This window comes from Bubalus bubalis, chromosome 3 (genome assembly GCF_019923935.1).
Source record: "Bubalus bubalis isolate 160015118507 breed Murrah chromosome 3, NDDB_SH_1, whole genome shotgun sequence".
Taxonomy (NCBI): domain Eukaryota; kingdom Metazoa; phylum Chordata; class Mammalia; order Artiodactyla; family Bovidae; genus Bubalus; species Bubalus bubalis.
Window position 1 is genome coordinate 44,002,726 of NC_059159.1, and position 20,774 is coordinate 44,023,499.

At 49.7% G+C, this 20,774-nt stretch overlaps 1 protein-coding gene across 6 annotated transcripts in view; it reads right to left on the reverse strand.

Moving 5' to 3' along the window:
• The window catches only part of KSR1 (kinase suppressor of ras 1), a 160,985-nt gene that overhangs the window by 103,486 nt on the left and 36,725 nt on the right, over window positions 1–20,774 (reverse strand). The gene's annotated exons all lie outside the window — the stretch shown is intronic.

Below are 20,774 nucleotides of genomic sequence, written 5' to 3' on the forward strand. Positions count from 1 at the left end.
AAGAAACACAAACCGGAATCAAGATCGCCAGGAGAAATATCAATAATGATATGCAGATGACACCACCCTTATGGCAGAAAGTGAAGAAGAACTCAAAAGCCTCTTGATGAAAGTGAAAGTGGAGAGTGAAAAAGTTGGCTTAAAGCTCAACATTCACAAAACGAAGATCATGGCATCCAGTCCCACCACTTCATGGGAAATAGATGGGGAAACAGTGGAAACAGTGTCAGACTTATTTTTCTGGGCTCCAAAATCACTACAGATGGTGACTGCAGCCATGAAATTAAAAGATGCTTACTCCTTGGAAGGAATGTTATGACCAACCTAGACAGCATATTCAAAAGCAGAGACATTACTTTGCCAACAAAGGTCCGTCTAGTCAAGGCTATGGTTTTTCCTGTGGTCATGTATGGATGTGAGAGTTGGACTGTGAAGAAGGCTGAGCGCCGAAGAATTGATGCTTGTGAACTGTGGTGTTGGAGAAGACTCTTGAGAGTCCCTTGGACTGCAAGGAGATCCAACCAGTCCATTCTGAAGGAGATCAGCCCTGGGATTTCTTTGGAAGGAATGATGCTAAAGCTGAAACTCCAGTACTTTGGCCACCTCATGTGAAGAGTTGACTCATTGGAAAAGACTCTGATGCTGGGAGGGATTGGGGGCAGGAGGAGAAGGGGACGACAGAGGATGAGATGGCTGGATGGCATCACTGACTCGATGGACGTGAGTCTCAGTGAACTCCGGGAGTTGGTGATGGACAGGGAGGCCTGGCATGCTGCGATTCATGGGGTCGCAAAGAGTCGGACACGACTGAGCGACTGATCTGATCTGATATGTGGAATCTAAAAAAAGATACAGATGAACTTATTTACAAAACAAAAATAGTTTCACAAAGATAGAAAACAAATTTATGGTTATCAAGGGGAAGGGAGTAGGGAGGGATAACTAGGAGTATGAGATCAATAGATACACATCACTATGTATGGACTAAGTAAATAACAAGGACCTATTATATAGCACAATATCATGTAATAACCTATAATGGAAAAGAAACTGAAAAAGAATATATATGTGTACAATTGAATCACTTTTATATGTGTATAATTGAATATGTATGTATAATTGAATCACCTTGCAGCAGAAATTATAACATTGCAAATCAACTATAATTCCATAAAAGTTGTTTTTGGAGGAAAAAAAAAGTCAGGCCAGTGTCACTGTGCTGTCCTAAGTCACTTCAGCCCTATCCGACTCTTTGAGACCCCGTGGACTGTAGCCAGCCAGGCTCCTCTGTCCATGGGATCCTCCAGGCAAGAATACTGGAGTGGGTTGCCGTGCCCTTCTCCAGAGGATCTTCCCAACCCAGGGATCAAACCCGAGTCTCTTAAGTCTCCTGTGTGACTCTTGGTAGTAAGGGAAGGGGTTAGGAGCAGGAGAGTTCTGGAGTGCTGGCAGGGTTCCCTTTCTTGCTTTAGACAGTGGTTACGAGGGTGTTCCCTTTGAGATAACTCCTTGAGCTGTGCATTTATGCTTTGTGTACTTTTCTGAATCTGTGTTGTATTGTGCAATAGAAACAGCCAAAAATTAGAAGTGAAAAAGAATGATGCCTAGATAACAAATCCAGCCTTCTCTTCAGAAACGGAGGGGTGCCCATATCAGTGCCAAGTCAAAGATTCAGCATTTCATCCCTCTCTGATGCCTCCAGTATATTCAGCTCTATCTTCCCAAACCAGAATTGCAAGCTCCTTGGAGGAAAGAAACAGCTTGGAACACATACTTAACTAGACAGATTAGCGCATGTATGCTAAGTTGCTTCAGTCATGTCCAACTTTGTGATCCTATGGACCGTAGCCCACCAGGCTCCTCTATCCATGGGATTCTCCAGGCAAGAATACTGGAGTGGGTGGCCCTGCCCTCCTTCAGGGGATCTGCTCAACCCAGGGACTGACTGAACCCAGGTCTCCCACATTGCAAGCGGATTCTTTACCAGCTGAGCCATCAGGGAAGCCCAACTAGAACAGAAAGCACTAGGAAAGTCACTGCAGGAGGAGGAGATGGACATTTTGCTGGGTCATCAGAGCAAAGTTTAGAGCCCAGTCCATGGTCAGGACCTCGACAAGGAGACAGAGGTCCAGGGTCTGGCCCAGTCCCAGCCCTGAGAGGGGGCCCAACCTAACTGAACACCCACAAGATTATTATACACTAGCAAAAAGCTACTTTATTGTTTTATGGTGAGAAATTGCCACCTTGGGTTCTGCTATCCTAGAAAGTCTGCATAAATCAGTGTATTCTCCTCCTGGTGCACAGGCTTATTATCATACTTCAGCAGATGTCTGCTAGGTGAGCTTGTCCTTACTTAGCACCTAGTTTGAGAACTACCATATTTAGTGGGATCGAAGGGAAGGGGCGAGAGGCGGGGGGGGCGTGGGGTGGGGGTGGGGGGGGCGTGTGGAATGCTTGCAGCTAAGCATAGTGATGAAATGCACAGAAGTCTAATGGCTGGGTGCCCGCTCCCCTGAGCAACCTTGTTGGGCACTGCCAAAGTTGACTCAGGACCCCTCCCCTTTTCTAAGCTTCCATGGATGACCAAGCCATCTTTATATTTTTTTTCTAGTTGTTTTATTTTTTTATTTTATATTGGAGTGTAGCCAGTTAACAAGGCTGTAATAGTTTCAGATACACAGCAAAGGGACTCAGCCACACATACACATGGCATCCATTCTCCCCCAACCAAGCCACCTTTACATCATACAGTCCCTGGCAGTCCAGTGGTTAGGACTCGGAGCTATCCGTGAGGGCCTGGGTTCAGTCCCTAGTCAGAGGAACTAGGATCCCACAAGCCTCAAGATGCGGCTTCCCCCCCGCCCACCCCCCTGCAAAAAAATCATACATTCTCTCTACTAAGGTATCTAAACTGAGCCACAGCCAAACCCTGCTGGCCCGGGGACCACTCCCCACCCGCCATGGGATCCTGTTGGAAACTTTGCCCAGCCATCCACAGGTTCCTCACGAGTGGACTCTGAGAGGTCCAGGGGGCAGACTATTGAACTTCCTTCCTGAGTTCCAGTCCCAGAGTATGTCCTGACCCTCCTACCCATTAATGGGCGTTAAGCTTCTTCCCAGCAGAGTACAGCAGCCTACAGTCCCTGGCACATCCTCGACTACCCTCCACTCCACCCTCCGCCATAGCAAAGCTACTTCAAGGTGCTTACCTACCACCACCCCAGAACCCTCAAAGCACTCAGACTGGGAGGGACATAAAAGCAGAGACCCTTCCTGGCTGAGTTGTCATGAAGGTATTGACCCTCAACTGTCAGCTCCCTCAAGGTGCTCTATCAATGACTGCTTTCCAGCCCCTGGACTTCCCTGGTGGTCCAGTGCGTACGAATCTGCCTGCCAGTGCAGGGGACACAGGTTTGATCCCTGGTCAGGGAAGACCCCACATGCCATGGGGCTACTAAGCCCATGTGCTACAACAACTAAGCCTGAGTTCTAGAGGCTCTGAGCTGAATCTACTAAAGCCCACACACAGCAACGAAGACCAAGTGTAGCCAATATATAAACAAAATTTCCAGCTCCAGCCCGCTGTCCCCACCACCATGCTCCTTGTCTATCTCTTCACAGCCAACCCTTCTGCATAAGCAAGATGTATTAACACTAAAATCTCTATCCCGTCTTTCTCATTCTTTTGCTAAGAGAGAAACCAACAGCAAAGAAGCTGATGGCAAGGGTTTTTTATCTGGAGAATTTCTGGATTATTCTTCCCGGGGCTGTGTGTGCACAGGTATGATCACTGCCACCTTCTGAGACCCCATCTTCTAAGATGGAACAGTGGAGGTCCTGCCCACGGTCGGGACAGCTGTGAGCATCGGGGGTGTGAAGGTGCTCTGTCATTTAAGACACCGCACAGTTACTGGGGCAGAACAGCTGTCAATATGGAGATCACACTGGCCCAGGAGTGCACCCAGGAGGCACTGCGGGAGGCTCAGAGGATTAAAACTCATCCGCAGCTCGGAAGTCAACCAGGAAATGGTATTCATCCACCTTAAAAGGAAGCTAAGCAAGCATTCTCTTGATGGCCTTCAGCTAAGCAGATCCCATCACGCCCAAGCATTCAGGAAAATGGAGACTCTACAGAGCATCCGCCAGGCCCATGCCAGGCACACAGAGTCACATTCAAGGCCTCTTCAACCAGCCCATTTTACAGACCAGGACACTGAGGCCTGGAAGGTTACCTTAAGCTAAGACCATTCAGCTAATCAGCATCAGGACTCAGATACACTCTAGCTCCCATTTTCTTTCCAATTCTATTTTGTCTGGAAGACTCCATGACACTATAGAAAACGACCCTCACACGGCTCTTACACGCTTCACCAAACCCTAGTACATGTTCTCCCTTGTTCCTTACAATGCTCTAGGGTCTGTTTCAGCACCACCAACATTCCCATTTTATACACGAGGAAACTGAGGCTCAGGGAGGTGGAGTGACTTGCACTGAGATCAAGGAGGGCAGCCCCCGCCACCTTCACAGGCTAATCAGGGGTGGTCTTTCCCCGACTGTTGGTTCTGCCATGACTCACCGCTCTCAGAAGGGAGGGTGGCAAGTCCACAGAAGAGGGAAAACCACAGCAGTTATCTCTGGTCAAGGCGGAGTGGGCAGTGAAGAAGTGGGCCCAGGTGGATTTTTTTGGAGACAGCTCAATTCCCTGGATGCTAGGAGGAAGATGTTGGGGGGCGCTGGCCCCCGAGTTTAGATTACATGATCACCCCTACTCCTAGCCCCTGGACCAGGGGCTAGAGGCCAAGGCTGGATTTTGCCTCTTCTCTCTAGCGCACACCTAATAGAGGTCTCTGACCTCTTAGACCAATATTTATTCAGTGTTTAAAAGGTGCTTGACTGTGAAGCAGAGCTGTACCCAAGTGCCTGCAACACAGAAACCTGGGCCTTCCCCCATTACCCTGCAGAAGATGTGCTGGGGCCTCAGGTCTGGCTGTCCAGCCTCTGAGCACCTGGGTTCTCTGAGGGTCTGTTCAAAATTCAGACCCAAACTCAAACTCAGTTAACACAGGAAAGAAGGTTGGGTCAACACAAGCACACATGTCCCCTCTCCCTCCAGGATGGGAACCCTGAATTGAAAGCCAACATTCTATCTACCCCTACCTTCCTCTGCCTCCTGTGAGCAAGCATCTGCCGCTCTGTCTTGTCATGAAACTGAGGGTCAGAGGAGCCAGAGGGACTGAGTCCAGAGAGGACTGGTGTGTGGCAAAGAGCAAGAAACTAAGTTAGACAGGGGGCTCGCTATAAGCTCTGACACTTGCCAGACAGCAGGACCCCAGGCCTATATGTTACTACTTAGGCCCTCAGTGATCCTCATCTGCAAAATGGGCACCATGGCACCTCCCAGCCCAGTGGGAGGATTCAGTGGGATGATAAAGTGCCCAGCACAGGGCTTGGCATGTCATAAGCAACCAGTCAATGGTAGCCAATATTCTAAGTGCCCAGAATCAGGATCCCAGCCAGGGCTCAATCCATGTCCAGCATGGCACCCTGGAGCCCACGTCCGTGCCTTGCAGGATTCACCCTAAGCCACTCAGTCCCACTGAGAAGCTCGCTCAGGGAACCGACTTCTAGGCCTAACACCCAGAGGTGTTACAAGGGTGGCGGCCACAGTGAACTCTCTGCCCCAGGGCACTTGCTCCTTCTCGTCCATGTAGGCAGGTCTGGCAGCAAGACAGGCACATGGGGACTAGGTGGGTGCCCAGGTGGGTTTCACTTCTGCCCGCTGTAAGCCCTTCATGGGGCAGGACAGCAGCTTCCAGTCTACACTTGAAAACAGTACCCTCCAACCAAAGTACAATACTAGTCCCTAGGGAACTTTATACTTTTTTTGTATAAAAATCAGTATAATTTTATAGTATAGGTATAAATTTTATACTTTCTAGCCAACATGAATGGGCTTCCCTGGTAGCTCAGCTTGTAAAGAATCTGCCTGCAATGCAGGAGACCCCTGTTCGATCCCTGGGTTGGGAAGATCCCCTGGAGGAGGGCATGGCAACCCACTCCAGTATTCTTGCCTGGAGAATCCCATGGACAGAGGAGCCTGGCACGCTACATTCCATGGGGTCGCAAAGAGGCGGATACGACTGAGCGACTAACACTTTCCCTGGTGGTCCAGTGGTTAAGAATCTGCCTTGTAGCACAGGGAACATGGGTTTGCTCTCTGGTCGGGCAATCCCACATGCCTGCACGCCACAACTACGGAAGCCTGAGCGCAACAACTGGAGAGTCCCTGCACGGAAACAAAAGATCCTACGTGCTGCAGCTAAGACCTGACTTGGCCAAATAAATAATTTTTTTTTTCCCAATGAGCTGCAGTCAATTCTTTTGTTTGTGCTAAATCTGCCACGTATTAGAACACATGCCAGTTTAGACTAAGCCCCATTTTAGGGCTCAACAGTCCTGTGTGGCCAACAGCTACCATATTGGAAAGAGCAGAAGGAACGTTTCCATTACGGGAGAAAGTTCTACTGGACAGTGCGGCTGTCCTCCTTCACTAAGTCCTGGGGGTTGCAGGCCCTCGGGCCTGGGGAGTGGCCTGGGTGGGGCTCATTTTTCCGAATTACACAGGGGGCTGATTTCTCAGACAGCTGGGGGCTGACAGGAAATACCTGTTTGTCTGCCTAAGAAAAAGTTTTCCCCTCCTTCTTCCCCGGGCTTGGGCAGGGCTGGGGGGTTTCCAGGGCACCTGCAGAACCCAAAGCCGTGTCCCCCCAGGGAGCTAAACCCACACCCAGACCCACAGAAGAGAAAAATCCAGCCTAGGGCCTGGGGGTGGGGGAGCAGGGAGACAGAAGATAAAGGCTGACCCTCAGCAGGGCTCTGGGCTGCATCTTAGCTGGACAAACACCAAGTTACTGACCATAAAGGGAGAGGTCTGACTCCAGAGGCTCCCAGCTGCCAACCCCCAGGACTGCTCCCTCCAGAGGGGACAAAATCCACCTCTGTCTAGACGACCACATGTCAGGCAACCATGAAACTCTAAAAAGTATGCCTTTACCAAGCTAGATCCTTTACCTAGACCATTTCTTCCGTGATAGCCGCAATGTCACTCCCTCGCTACCCGAGGGAGAGTGCAAAGTCAGATTAACTTGCCCATGATGGTGTTGGAGAAGACTCTTGAGAGTCCCTTGGACAGCAAGGAGATCAAACCAGTTAATCCTAAAGGAAGTCAACCCTGAAGATTCATTGGAAGAACTGAAGCTGAAGCTCCAATACTTTGGCCCCTTGACACGAAGAGCCGATTCCTTGAAAAAGACCCTGATGCTGGGAAAGACTGAGGGCAGGAGGGGAAGGGGGGTACAGAGGATGAGATGGTCGGATGGCATCAATGGACATGAGTTTGAGCAAACTCCAGGAGATGGTGAAGGACAGGGAAACCTGGATGGTGCAGTCAATGGAGTCACAAAGAGTCGGACGTGACTTAGCGAATGAACAACAAGATGGCCCGGCCAGCAAGGGCCAAGGTCACACTGAGCCACAGCCCACCAGACCCAGGCCACAAATGTATTATGATTCTACTGCTCCTGGTGTATATTAATAGAACAGTTATTTACTGGGGAGAGGGACAGGGTGTAACATCATCAAAAAGTGTCTTTGCTCTTTAATTAACCATTACTAGATGCATATCTGCTCCAGACAAGGATAGGGAGAAAACACAGAGACAGAAGAACAGTTTAAATTAGGTCAGGGGCAATAAGGCAATTGTTTCCTTTTTAACACTGTTACTTTGTTTATGTAATGCATCTTTTTTTTTTTTAAGGCAGCTATACTCTGGGAAGAGGGAAAAAATGATAGAAATACCAAGAAAACCATGCAGGTAGCTGTCCTGGTCACCCCCAAGGTCTGGCGTCCCACGTTCCCCACGGCAGGCAGGACTGAGGCTTGAACTACGTTTCCATGATGCTTCCAGTAAGACTGAAAACAGAATTGTTTACATCAAAGAACTGGGCAGAGGCATGGTTGATGGCAACCCCTTGGTAACACCAATAGTGAAAGTGAAAATGAAAGTCACTCAGTCGTGTCCAACTCTTTGCGACCCCATGGACTATACAGTCCAGGTCTCCCATGTTGCAGGCGGATTCTTTACCAGCTGAGCCACGAGGGAAGCCCAGTGACACCAATACATGGCACAAAAACATGAACAGCCAGTACATTTATCGCGTCCTGGGCTTCTCCAGTGGCTCAGCGGTAAAGAATCCACCTACAATGCAGGAGACCCCGGTTCGATTCCTGGGTCGGGAAGATCCCCTGGAGAAGGGACAGGCTACCCGCTCCAGTATTCTTTGGCTTCCCTTGTGGTTCAGCTGGTAAAGAATCTGCCTGCAATGTGGGAGACCTGGGTTCAGTCCCTGGGTTGGGAAGATCCCCTGGAGAAGGGAAAGGCTACCCACTCCAGTATTCTTGCCTGGAGAATCCCATGGACAGAGGAACCTGGTGGGCAACAGTCCATGGGGTTGCAAAGAATCGGACAAGACTGAAGCGACTAAGCAGGTAGGCAGGCCCTGTTGGAAGCATTTTGCAGGTATTAAATATACTCATTCATCTGAAACTCACAACAACCCAGTTGAGCTAAGTACTGTGATAACCCAGTTTTATTGATAAGGCAACTGAGTCTCGGGGAGATGAATAACTTGCTCAAGACCACACAGCTAGGGAGTGGCTGGGCTGGGCCTCAAGCCCCAATAGTCTGGCTCCAAGCAGGACCTCTCAGCCTCTATGTTGTGTATTCAGTCTCTTTTAACAATAATAATAACCTCCTGGCTGCCTGAATCTGCGTGAATCACCCAGCTGAGGTGGAGACTGCTGGTACCTCTGTAGATTTAAGATCCAGTCCCTGCTGGGTTAATGCAGGCAGTGGAGAGGGGGAGGGGACTGACTTACAGGAAACACGCCCATGCACCTGCAGGCACCGTGGGAAAGGCAGGCTGGCCGGGCAAGTGGGCTGCGCTGCGGAAGCCACACGGGTTAGGATCAACCTGTGAGGCTAGGAGCACCCAGAGGGAGAGGCTGGGCCTGCAGGAGGCAGAAAGACAAACCCCTCTGGCCTGCACCTGGAGCAGCCAAATGGTCAATCCCACCCCCAAGGGTCAGCAGAGCCCGCCGGTGCTGCCAGAGCTGTCCCCAGGCTTCCGTCCCATCCCCCGCCAGGCCCCAGCTCCTTGGAGAGCTGAATTGGGTGGCAAGAGACTGATCTGTGATTCCTCCCTTTTCTCCCTTTCTAAAGCCAGGGAAATGCTTTACAAGGCAGAACCCTCCAGCACGACAACCTTCGCCAAAGGCAAATCCGGTGAGCTCTCCCAATGATGCCCCTTTTGTGGACGGGAACACTGAGGTGCCTGGGAGTGTGAGTCAAGCTGACTTTGTTCTGCGCTGCAGGGAAGGGCTCTGGCTCTGTGCCAGGATAAGCCGGCTCCTGGCACCAAATGATCATCCCCCAAGCCTTCGAAGCAGGAGACGAGCACAACGCATGAGCCTTCAGAGCAATTCCAGGAGGTAACACCCGCTTCCCAGGGTACATGCTGCCCAGTAAGGTAGTGGCTGCCCAGGCAAAGCCAGGGACACCAAGGGCCCTCTCCGTGGGTGCACGCACGCTCAGTCATTTCCTCACGTCCAACTCTTTGCAGCCCAGCAGGCTCCTCTGTCCATGGGATTCTCCAGGCAAGAATACTGGGGTGGGTTCCCATGCTTTCCTCCAGGGCATCTTCCTGACCCAGGGACCGAACCCGTGTCTCCTGGGTTTCGTGCATTGCAGGCAGGCTCTTTACCCACTGAGACACCTGGGAAACCAGGAGGCCCTCTCCAAGACCTGCTGAAAGAGGACAACCCACCCTAAAGTCCTCCTTCTTCATGGAGACCCCAGGATTGGGGTGCTTGCTGCTGCACATGTGAAACCCACAGAAAAGTGAGAAATGCCCAGTTCCTCCCTCCTCTCCACTCAGGTCCCATCCTTCATGGTACCCACCCCAGAAAGCAGGCTCTGTGTCCCCACTGGCCACTTTCAGTCATCTCTTCCCCCAGAACCCTCAAAGCCCTCAAAGTTGTGCCCCCATCACGGCACTGCTCACTCCCTACCCCATCCCCAACCCCAACTCAATTCACTCAACAAACACCACTGTGCCAGATGCTACACGAAGCCCGAGGCAGGCAAAGATGGGCTTTGTCCTCCAGGCCTTCAGAGACCAGTTAACTGATTAAAAGCCTCTCACCAAGTTCGGTAAGCACAGCTTCACAGAGCCACAGTCTGAGTAGGCTTTCTTGATCCCAGTAGGAGACTCAGATGATTGGGTAAGTCACTTAACCTCTTTAGACATCAAAGAGGTCTAGATGGGCCCTGACAGATCTTCTAAACTCCCTTCCATTCCTTCTATGAAGCCATCAATCTGGCAGCATCTCCAAATCTCCCACAGAGCTAAACACAGTATCTTCCCAAGAGTAAACAAATCCATAAACACCTGATGCTTGAGTAGCCCACATCAGAATCCAGATAGAAACAAAATCGCATACCACCTGCTGATTCAAATCCTAAACTTCTTGTGTGTGCGTTCTAAGTCCCTTCAGTCATGTCCGACTCTTTGCAATCCCATGGACTATAGTCTACCAGGCTCCTCTGTCCATGGGATTCTCCAGTCAAAAATACTGGAGTGGGTTGACTTGCCTTCTTCTAGGGGATCTTTCCAACCCAGGGATTGAACCTTCATCTCATGTATCTTGCATTTGCAGGTGGGTTCTTTACCACTAGCACCACCTGGGAAGCCCCCTAAACTTCTTAGTTTTGTTCTCTTTAGAATACATCAGTCAGGATCTGATAGATTATACCATGGTAATAAAACAACTCCCAAATCTCAGTGGTTTAAATAACAAAGTATTTTTCATTCAGTACTTCCTAGTTGGCAGTAGTGGTAAAGAACCTGCCTGCCAATGCAGGAGACATAAGAGATGCAGGTTTGATCCCTGAGTCGCCGAGATCCACTGGAGGAGGGCGTGGCAACCCACTCTAGTATTCTTGCCAGGAGAATCCCATGGACAGAGGAGCCTGCCGGGCTACAGTCCATAGGGTCGCAAAGAGTCAGACACGACTGAGCGACTTAGCGCACACGCACGCACTCCTCATTCATCCTGCACATCCATGTGAGTTAATCAGGAGCTCTCCCCCTGGCTTCCTGACTCCAAGACACAGGCTGATGGAGCCTCTACCAACTGGAAGCATTGGTGGTTGCCATCGTAAGTGGGAAGGAATATGGCAAATTACACCTGAGTTCTTGAAGCTTTCAACGTTAAAGTGCCATGGTACCTCGTGCTCATAGTTCTTTGGCCAACATAAGCCACATCTCCACCTAAGAGAAGGCAGGGAAGTGCAATCCTCCCACGGGTTTCTTGGGGAAACCAGAAAGAGGTGTGAACAGCACCAACGACCACAAGCAGGGTTTGAGCAGGAGTTAGAGGGTGACAGGATAAATACTGTCTTTTTCTTCCCTTTAGATCCGAGTTTCTCAGCCTGCCACTATTGATACTGGAGATGGATAATTCTTTCTCATGGGGGTGCTGTCCTGTGCGTTAGAGGATATGTAGCAGCATCCCTGGCCTCTACCCACGAGGTGCCAGTACCAAATCCTTTCCCAAACTGTGACAACCAAAAACGTCTCCAAGGGAAACTCCCCAATGGTCCAGTGGCTCCCAAAGCAGGGGGCCCAGGTTCGATCTCTGGTCAGGGAACTAGATCCCAGAAGCTGCAACTAAGACCCAGAGTAGCCAAATAAATAAATTTTTAAATGTCTCTGGACATGGTTAAATGTCCCCTAGAAGCCCAATGGCTCCCAGTTGAAAACCTCCACTTTAGATTTACAAGAAGCATACTGTCTCTTTAAGTGGAAAATAACATCATCTTCCGGTAAGATTTCCCACTCAGAATTACCTTAAAAGACAGGTTTCTCATTTGCTAGGGGTAATCATCGAAGCCACTTTACAGGGTCATAGTGAGGATTAAATCAGCAAGTGCCGGTAAGGGCCTGGCACATGGGAAAGGTGAGCCAGCCGTGGAGCAGCGTGACGATCACCACCAGCGCTCCTGCGAGCATTGCCGCGCACGTGAAGATATGGAAACGGCCAGCATAGACTTCTTCCCAAGAAAACGGCAGACCACTCACTCACTCAGCCCAAGGTCATTCCTACCTCCTGGCAGGGGTCCGAGTCTAGGCTGGGAGGCTGCTGCAGAATTCTTGCTATTTGCAATCCAGCCCCCAATGCTCCAAGTCAAACAACATCTGTGTCATGATTATGCTAGACAGAGAAGGCAGAATGCGCTGACACTCAAGTGTGGGCAAGCACGGAGAGATGATAAACGAGGGTCTACAGCCAGTGACGCGGTCACCCGCCGGCTACAATGACCATCTGTGAGGCTTGCACACAGCTCCAGGCCGGCCCCACCCCTCCCAGCATCTGCGACCCAGCCCCCACCGGAGTCAAATAGCCTTTTCACCCAGCGCTGAAGGGTGGGGGTGGGGAGGGGGAGGGGAGGAAAGGTCGGAGTTGACTTTGAGCCAAAGGAAACAAAAGGCACATGGAGGAGAGATGGCGGATTTGAAGATGTTAAGCTTACACGAATGCCTCATTCGGATCACAAGCTCTCTGAATCGGCAGAAGGGCCCTTCGTAGTCACTGAGGCCAACGTCCTCCACCCTGACACCTGTTTCTCGGGAACACGTCCAAGGATGAGCCCAAGGATGGTCCCGTCTAACTGCAAGGCTCTGATGGGCACAAGGCTCTCTCCCGGGCATTGGTTAGGAGCATGAGCTCCCAAATCACAGGCGTGGCTTGGGATTCCAGCTCTGGCATCTCCTGTGTGGCTTTCACCAGCTCCTCAGCCTTGCTCATCCCTAGGGTCCTCGCCTACAGCTATGCAGTCTGAGCCCTGCACTAAAGACACCAGACCAGGGGGCAGGCTGGTGGGAGGAAACCAGCCCACATGACCTCACCAAACCAGGCACCCTGGCCTGGTTCACCTGAGAGGCACCCTGGCCTGGTTCACCTGAGGGACACCCTTTAGTAATTTGCATGCAGTTGATGGCTCAGTGGTAAAAGAATCCACCTGCCAATGCAGGAGATGCAGGTTCGACCCCTGAATCGGGAAGATCCCCTGGAAAAGGAAATGGCAACCCACTCCAGTATTCTTTCCTGGGAAGTCCTATGGACAGAGAGGCCTGGCAGGCAAGACTCCATGGGGTCGCAAAAGAGCCGGACATGACTTAGTGACTAAACAACGAGCATGGATTTGCCATAGGGGCAAACTGATACTCAGTTCCTCCACTTCAAGATGGGAATAAAAATCCCTAAACCTCCACTGAGGTGTGATGAAGATTAATGACGCCAAGCGTTCTGCAGTGCCGGGCATATAGAAAGTGCTCAGTGATCACTGCATGAAAATTAATGTAACTCTCAATGATGACGATGATGTACTTTATAACCTTGGTCAATGCCTTACCCCCAAAACAACCAGAACAAACCTAAATGCTGCCGTGTGGGGCAGCAGTGAGAATTAAATGAAATAATGTACAAGAGTCGCTTAGCATAATAGGAATGGCTCCACAAACATCAGCAATGATTATCAGAGACGTGCACAACCTTGAGTCTGAATTCTGCATCCTGGAGCTCACACAACCGTCATCTTAGCAAAATGCCTGGCTCAGAGGAAGGGGTCAGAAAAATGTCAGCCGCTGTTATTACATAACTTGCATACCCTTTGATTTGATTTCAGAATCCTGGAGGTTCACGTAAGTGTGATCTCTTGGAAAGACTGTGCCAAGGATTCAGAGTGAAGCCATGTGACCTGGGCTGGACCTGGCAGAGTCAGAACTATGACAGTGAGCCCTGTCTCCCCTCCTCCTTGCAAAAGGACAATCCAGGCCTTGTCTTCCCATTTCTCATATCTCCATAACCTTAATTACCCTGTCAACATCCTTCCAAAATGTAGCCTCAGTTTTTCCAAACTTTTCTGTTGTTACAATGTTATTTGTTGCTGTTCAGTCGCTAAGCTGTGTCCGACTCTTGTGACCTCGTGGACTATAGCACATCAGGCTCCTCTGTCTTCCACTATCTCCCAGCTTGCTCAAATTCATGTCCATTGAGTCAGTGATGTTATTTAACCATGTAATCATGTGCCGGCCCCTTATTCTTTTGCTTTAATCTTTCCCAGCATCAGGATCTTTTCCATACAATGTTACTACTAGAACTTTAAAATATTCTTTTAAAAACGATTTCTAACTTAATCGACTATTAAAATGGAGTACACAAAATAGAACATGAATGTCAGATTAGGCCTGGCTGGTCCATCTGAGCCGGGATGATGTCTGAACGCCAAACTTTGATTGTCACGGCCCAAGCCCCACCTTCACTTTGCTGGCAGGCAGACAGCCTTGCCTCTGGAGCACAATGGCAACTGAAATCCATCTTGTTCACACTGTCAAACCTAGACTGTTCCATATGCACTTGCGCACCTGTCACTTACTGGCTGGGTGGCTTTGGGAATGTCACTTCACCTCTCCAGCCTCAACTTTCATCATCTCCAGGCCCACTTCTGACTCTAACACTAAAGAGCAGGCTTCAAGGGTACCACTTAGGAGCCTTCTGATCAGGTGCGAAGCTTTACATCCCCAATACTACAGGAAACTTCCCTCAGGCAGGCCAGCCTACCGACCCTATACCGTTGACCCTCAGGATCCACAGGGGATTGGCTCCAGAACCGTCTGTGGGGACCAAAATTCGAGGATGCTCACATCCCAGAATCAGCCCTCCAAATCCGCAGGTTCCACATTCACAGATTCAACCAACCAGGGACAGAAAACACCGTACCTGATCCATGGTTGGTTGAATCCATGGGCCGGAACCCACAGATATGAAGGGCCCACTATACTCTTTATAAGCTAGATGGTCACCCACCCTGGCTCAGGACTACCCGTTAGGAAACGTGCCTTTATCCAAGTGCTGCAAAGATTCTCCAGACTGACTCAGATCCACCAGTTAGAAGAGAGCAGAGGGCAGTACAGACATGACAGATGACTTCAGCCTCTCCCATTGTCACCAGTCCTCCCAGACTACCCTCAAATAACAGGCAACTTAAATAAGAACTTGGATGCTTGCCACACTCTCAAATCCCCTTTGCCCTCCTTCCAGGGAGAAAGCCTGACCAGACCTCTTCTACATCCAGTTTCTGCTTTGAGGGGTGGCTGATGAATTGACTCTGAAGCCATACACACAGCTCCCCTCCAGTTCCTATCTCTCCATGAGGATTTTCACTGACCCATTAGACTCGGGCAGCCCATGAAGAAACAGCACAGGTGCTTGGCCAAATGCTTAGTCAACAGGCCTCGGGCGCTCCCCCACCTGGCAGTCAGCTACCTACCAGAACAGGAAAGGCCAGCCTAGCATGCCTCATTCTGAAAAAAAAAAAAAAAAAAGAAAGCCATCACCTTGACCCAGACTGGGCTTCATACCTGCTCACAAAACAGCTGCTTAGTCATGTTTGGGGGAAGTTTCTTGTAAGTCCAAGATTACCAGACTAGGGTTTCTAGAATTCACTATTTCCTAACTTCTTAAAAGCCAGGACAACTTTTGCCTCCCTTCCCCGCAGTCTTCAGGAGCCTGGCTCTCCCTTGAAAGCTCCTTAAATTGACCAAAAATGATGGATGACCAGGTTCCCCAGTGCCCAGGATGACACAGGGGTGGCCTCATTGAAAGCAGCTGGAACAAAAGGTGAGGGGAGACAGATTTTGCTGGTAGTCCAGTGCTGAGGACTCTCCTTTTATTGCAGGGTCACAGGTTCCATTCCTGGTCTGGGAACTAAGATCTTGCATGCTGCAAGACGCAGCCAAAACACGGCAATGGAGACACAGACATAGAGAACAGACTTATGGACACGGGGTGGGGGGCGGGGAGGAAGGAGAGGGTGGGATGTGTGGAGAGAGTAACATGGAAACTTACACTACCCTATGTAAAATAAATAGCCAGTGAGAATTTGTCGTATGACTCAGGGAACTCAAACTGGGGCTCTGTAACAACCTAGAGGGGTGGGATGCAGAGGGAGGTGGGAGGGAGGTTCAGAGGGAGGGGACATATGTATACCCATGGCTGATTCATGTTGATGTTTGGCAGAAACCAACAAAATTCTGTAAAGCAATTATCCTTCAATTTAAAAATAAATAATTTTTTTAAAAAAAGATGCAGCTTAAACAAAAAAAAAAAAAAAAAGGAAGGAAGAAAAGGAAAGGAAAGAAAGCAGCCAGTGTTCTCCGGCTGTCTCCAGCTCAGTTCACTTGCTTCTGGGTGGGGCACCCTTGCTGCCCAGGGACCTCACAGGACAGAGAGGCCACGTGAGGTGTCACCCTGTTCCCCTCCACCCTCCATCCCCCAAAGCTCTCCACTGCGTGGCCTGGACCGAGCTGCAGTTTACTGTGCCCTTGCTCTTCTCACTCTGAACAAACCCTAAACTCAGACCTGTGAGTTTTCTCTGCAGACACACTAATTCCTGTAAAGGCCTCACACATCCCTTAACCTCTTCACTGTGAGTATCCCCAGGTGTGATTAAAGTCAACCCCAAAGTCTCTACCAAGCCAGTGCATCTCCACCACACAGCAGAAGCACCTGGGGATCATTTAAAAATTCTTAAAGCCAGGGCCCAGCCCCACAGATTGCGGGTGGCTTCTCTGAGGTGGAATCCAGGCCTCAAATCTTCAACACCTCTGCAGGTGACTCCCACGGGTAGTCAGAGCTGGGACCCACAGCCTATGATGGGACCATGAGCTGAGACACCAGTGTATACGGGGATCGTCTGGGGTACACAGAGGTCCTGCTAGGTGAGGTAAGGTAGGTCCAGAGTTTTTGTCCCCCATCAAGGTCCCCAAGATTTCTTGGGCTCCAAAATCACTGCAGATGGTGACTGCAGCCATGAAATTAAAAGACGCTTGCTCCTTGGAAGAAAAGCTATAACAAACCTTGACAGTGTATTAAAAAGCAGAGACATTACTTTGCTGACAAATGTCCATCTAGTCAAAGCTATGATTTTTCCAGTAGTTATGTTTGGATGTGAGAATTGGACCATAAAGAAAGCTGAGTGCTGAAGAATTGATGCTTTTGAACTGTGGTGTTGGAGAAGACTCTTGAGAGTCCCTTGGACTGAAAGGACATCAAACCAGTCAATCCTAAAGGAAATCAACACTGAGTATTCATTGGAAGGAATGATGCTAAAGCTCCAATACTTTGACCACCTGATGCAAAGAGACGACTTATTAGAAAAGACCCTGATGCTGGGAAAGATCAAAAGCAGGAGGAGAAGGGGACAACAGAGGATGAGATGGTTGGATGGCATCACTGACTCAATGGACATGAGTTCAAGCAAGCTCCAGGAGTTGGTGATCAACAGGGAAGCCTAGCGTGCTGCAGTCCGTGGGGTTGCAGAGTCGGACACGACTGAGTGACTGAACAACAAGATTCCCCAGGTGACACTGGTCATGGCTAAACTTTGAGAACCACCAGACTGTCTGGAAAACAGGACATTAGACACTGTCTTAAAATGGGGTTTGGGACTTCCCTGGTGGTCCAGTGTTTAAGAATCCGCCTGCCAGTGCAGGGGACGAAGGTTCCATCCCTGGTCGAGGAAGATCCCACATGCTGCGGGGCAACTAAGCCTGTTTGCCACAATGACTGAGCCAGCGCTCTAGAGCCTGTGCTCCACGATAAGAGAAGCCACTGCAAAGAGAAGCTTGCACATCGCAACTAGACCGTAGGCCCCACTCACTGCAACTAGAGAAAGCCCGCACGGCAACAAATACATGGCACAGTCAAAACTAAATAAATAATTTAAAGGGGAGGGGGGTGTAGACAACTGGGCTTCTTCCTTGGAAACTCCTGGGCTGCTTTCTTGTGGATAAAAATCACTCAAACAGAAATGGTCACACCAAGCTGACTGTAAGTAGGGCCAGCCAGTCGGGAGGCATCAGGGCAAAGTAATACTACTGCTGAAGGCAAAAACAGCACACACTCCCCTTTTTTTGCAGCAAAACCTGTACAAACCTGTCTGCCCATTCCGGAAAGAAACTGCCACCCTGACAGTAGTGTGTGTGTGTGTGTGCACACACGCGTGCACGTGTGCATCACCTCTGCCTGACTTTCCAGAAAGATACATTCCCTTCTGGGTCAGTTCCTGAGTTTCCTCCTGGCATACCTGCTGTTATAGCCAAGCAAGGTTTCTCAAATATTGTTCTCTTCTGATGTATATACCGCCAGTGCTATTATTTATTTAATATTTTTTATTCAATCTATTCACTTTTCAAAAAATTAATATCACTGCTTTCAAGAGACACCATTATCCATGCCAGACTGAGAGGATTTCCACACACAAAAAAGTCTTATTGGGACTTCCCTGGCAGTCCAATGGTTAAGACTCTGCACTTCCAATGCAAGGGGGTGAGAGTTTGATCCCTGGTTGGGGAACTAAGATCCCACAAGCCGAAAAAAGAAAAAAAAAAAAAAAAAGTCTAACTGAAATAAGACAATGTTATTAAATCTAGCAGACCTGGTTGCCTGTGAAAGCCTGGGATTCAAAGGCCCACTGAAGGCTGGGAGAGGGGCTCTATGGAGCCAAGTGCTTTGTTATGGGATTTAATGTAGCTAATGCCACATCTGGGCATCCCCTAAAATCAACTGGGGTGCCCACCCTGCCCTTTGTCCTCAGCCCAGTTTTCTAGGAAGGACAGCCATACTGAGATGTGAGATGCTGGGATTGCCGGCCCTGTAATGACAAAGAAAAGATCGCATCCACTGGCCGGAACTCCCCTCTGCCCAACCTGACACTGGTTACTCAACTTTTCCCTGCTTCAGTGTTTTGCAGGGGGCTGCTGCTCCTTCAGGGCTTCCTGGTGGCTCAGCAGTGAAGAATCTGCCGGCAGTACAGGAGATGTGGGTTTGATGCCTGGGTTGGGAAGATTCCCTGGAGGAAGGCATGGCAATCCACTCCAGTATTCTTGCCTGGGAAATCCCACAGGCAGAGGAGCCTGACGAGCTACAGTCTATGGGATCACAAAGAGCTGGACACGACTGCACGACTAAACACCAACAAGCTGCTTCTTCATCTAAGTGTAAATACTACGGGATAGAATGGAACTATCAGGGACGCACACAGCGAGCCCCAGGCAGATGTCTGCTGTCCTCATACAAAACAAAGATGGGACTAAAAGAGCTGAAGACCAAATATCTTCTCATCTCCTTCTCCCAGTGGGAGGGAAGAAAGGACCACTTACTGCTGCACCACTCCCTGCCACCGCCCACAGAAAATGCCAGATCAGTCTGCACCTGATGCTTCCTATTTACAGAAAAATGAAAATACTGGGCTTTTAAAATTTTCTGATCAGAAGCTGAACTTCAGGGCAGGCCTGGGAGGCTCGTCCTGCACTCTCACCTTTAGAAGATGTCCTGGCATGGCTGTGGCTACCAGGACACTTACTGGCCCCACTGACAGCCACGCCCCCAACCTCCACCCTGCGAGCCCCTCAGTACTCCTCCAAGACACTTTTCATCTTCATTCAGCGGGAAGGACTATCAGAAGTCAAAAGCACTCAAGTTTGACTGGGGGTTGGGAATGCTGAGGACCACTGACTCATCTGAAATGGCATGAAGGGCTTAATCATTAATCTCAGGTCCCCCAGGCCTTGCTTGTTGGTTACCATGACACCCATGAGGTCCCAACCCAAATTCTTGCTCCAGGGTCCTCTCAGCCAGAGGCCCAGCTGGGCAGCACCAATGTCATGCCAGGACCCTCCCCTCTGTCCAGGGGGACAAGGAAGGAGGGCCAGGAAACCAGGCTGTGACAGATTTACAAGACTTAAATCCAACAGAATCAGCCACAGGGTTCGACAAGACAGAGACAGAAGGCAGCAAATGATCTGGGTTTTTCTAGTCAACTGGTGGATTTCAAGGTTTCTAATTTTAGGAGAAGTTGGAGTTTCATTAACTGGAAGTATCTCTTATGTGTCTCTCCCACCCCCACATCTTATTAAACAGAATGGGAGACAAAAGCATCATGACTGTCTCTTTCTAGGTATATCTAGGTGGTTATAGAAGATGAAGCATCCCCTTGGGCAAACATCAAACACCACTCTCGGGCCTCAGTCTCTTGCTCAGAGTAACACCTGCTCACGATGCATTTCCTAAAGAAGAGACAGGCCCATTCTGGGAGCAAAATGCCAAGTCAGACCAATGGCCTCTGAGGTCCCACCCAACAAGCCAGAGTCTGGGGCTCCTCTCGGGGCAGTGGGCAGAGTCCAGAAGGTTCCAGAAGCCCACAAAAGACCCAGGCATAAATCAGGCTTACAGACAATGGAATCCCATCCCCGAAAAGGACCCATTTTTCAAACTCTTCCCTCTGAGGTACCAGGGGAAACACAGGGAAACAAAATTTTACCAACCATAACAGGCAAACACGAGTCCATCTTAAAAAATAAGGCAATCATAGGCTTTGAAGAGAGTATCTGGGCCCGATCAGTGTCAGACCACTCCAAGAAAACTGAACCGACTGTAGCCTCGCCGTCAACTCAGGTTCAACCGGAATCGCATGAGCGGCGAAGCAGTGAGCCCTCATGAAAACTGGCCCTGTTATTCTGAAGTCAGAGCGATTAAAATACCCACTCGGCAGTCATGTGTTACCTGGAGGAGGCGGTCTTTCTGGACAACA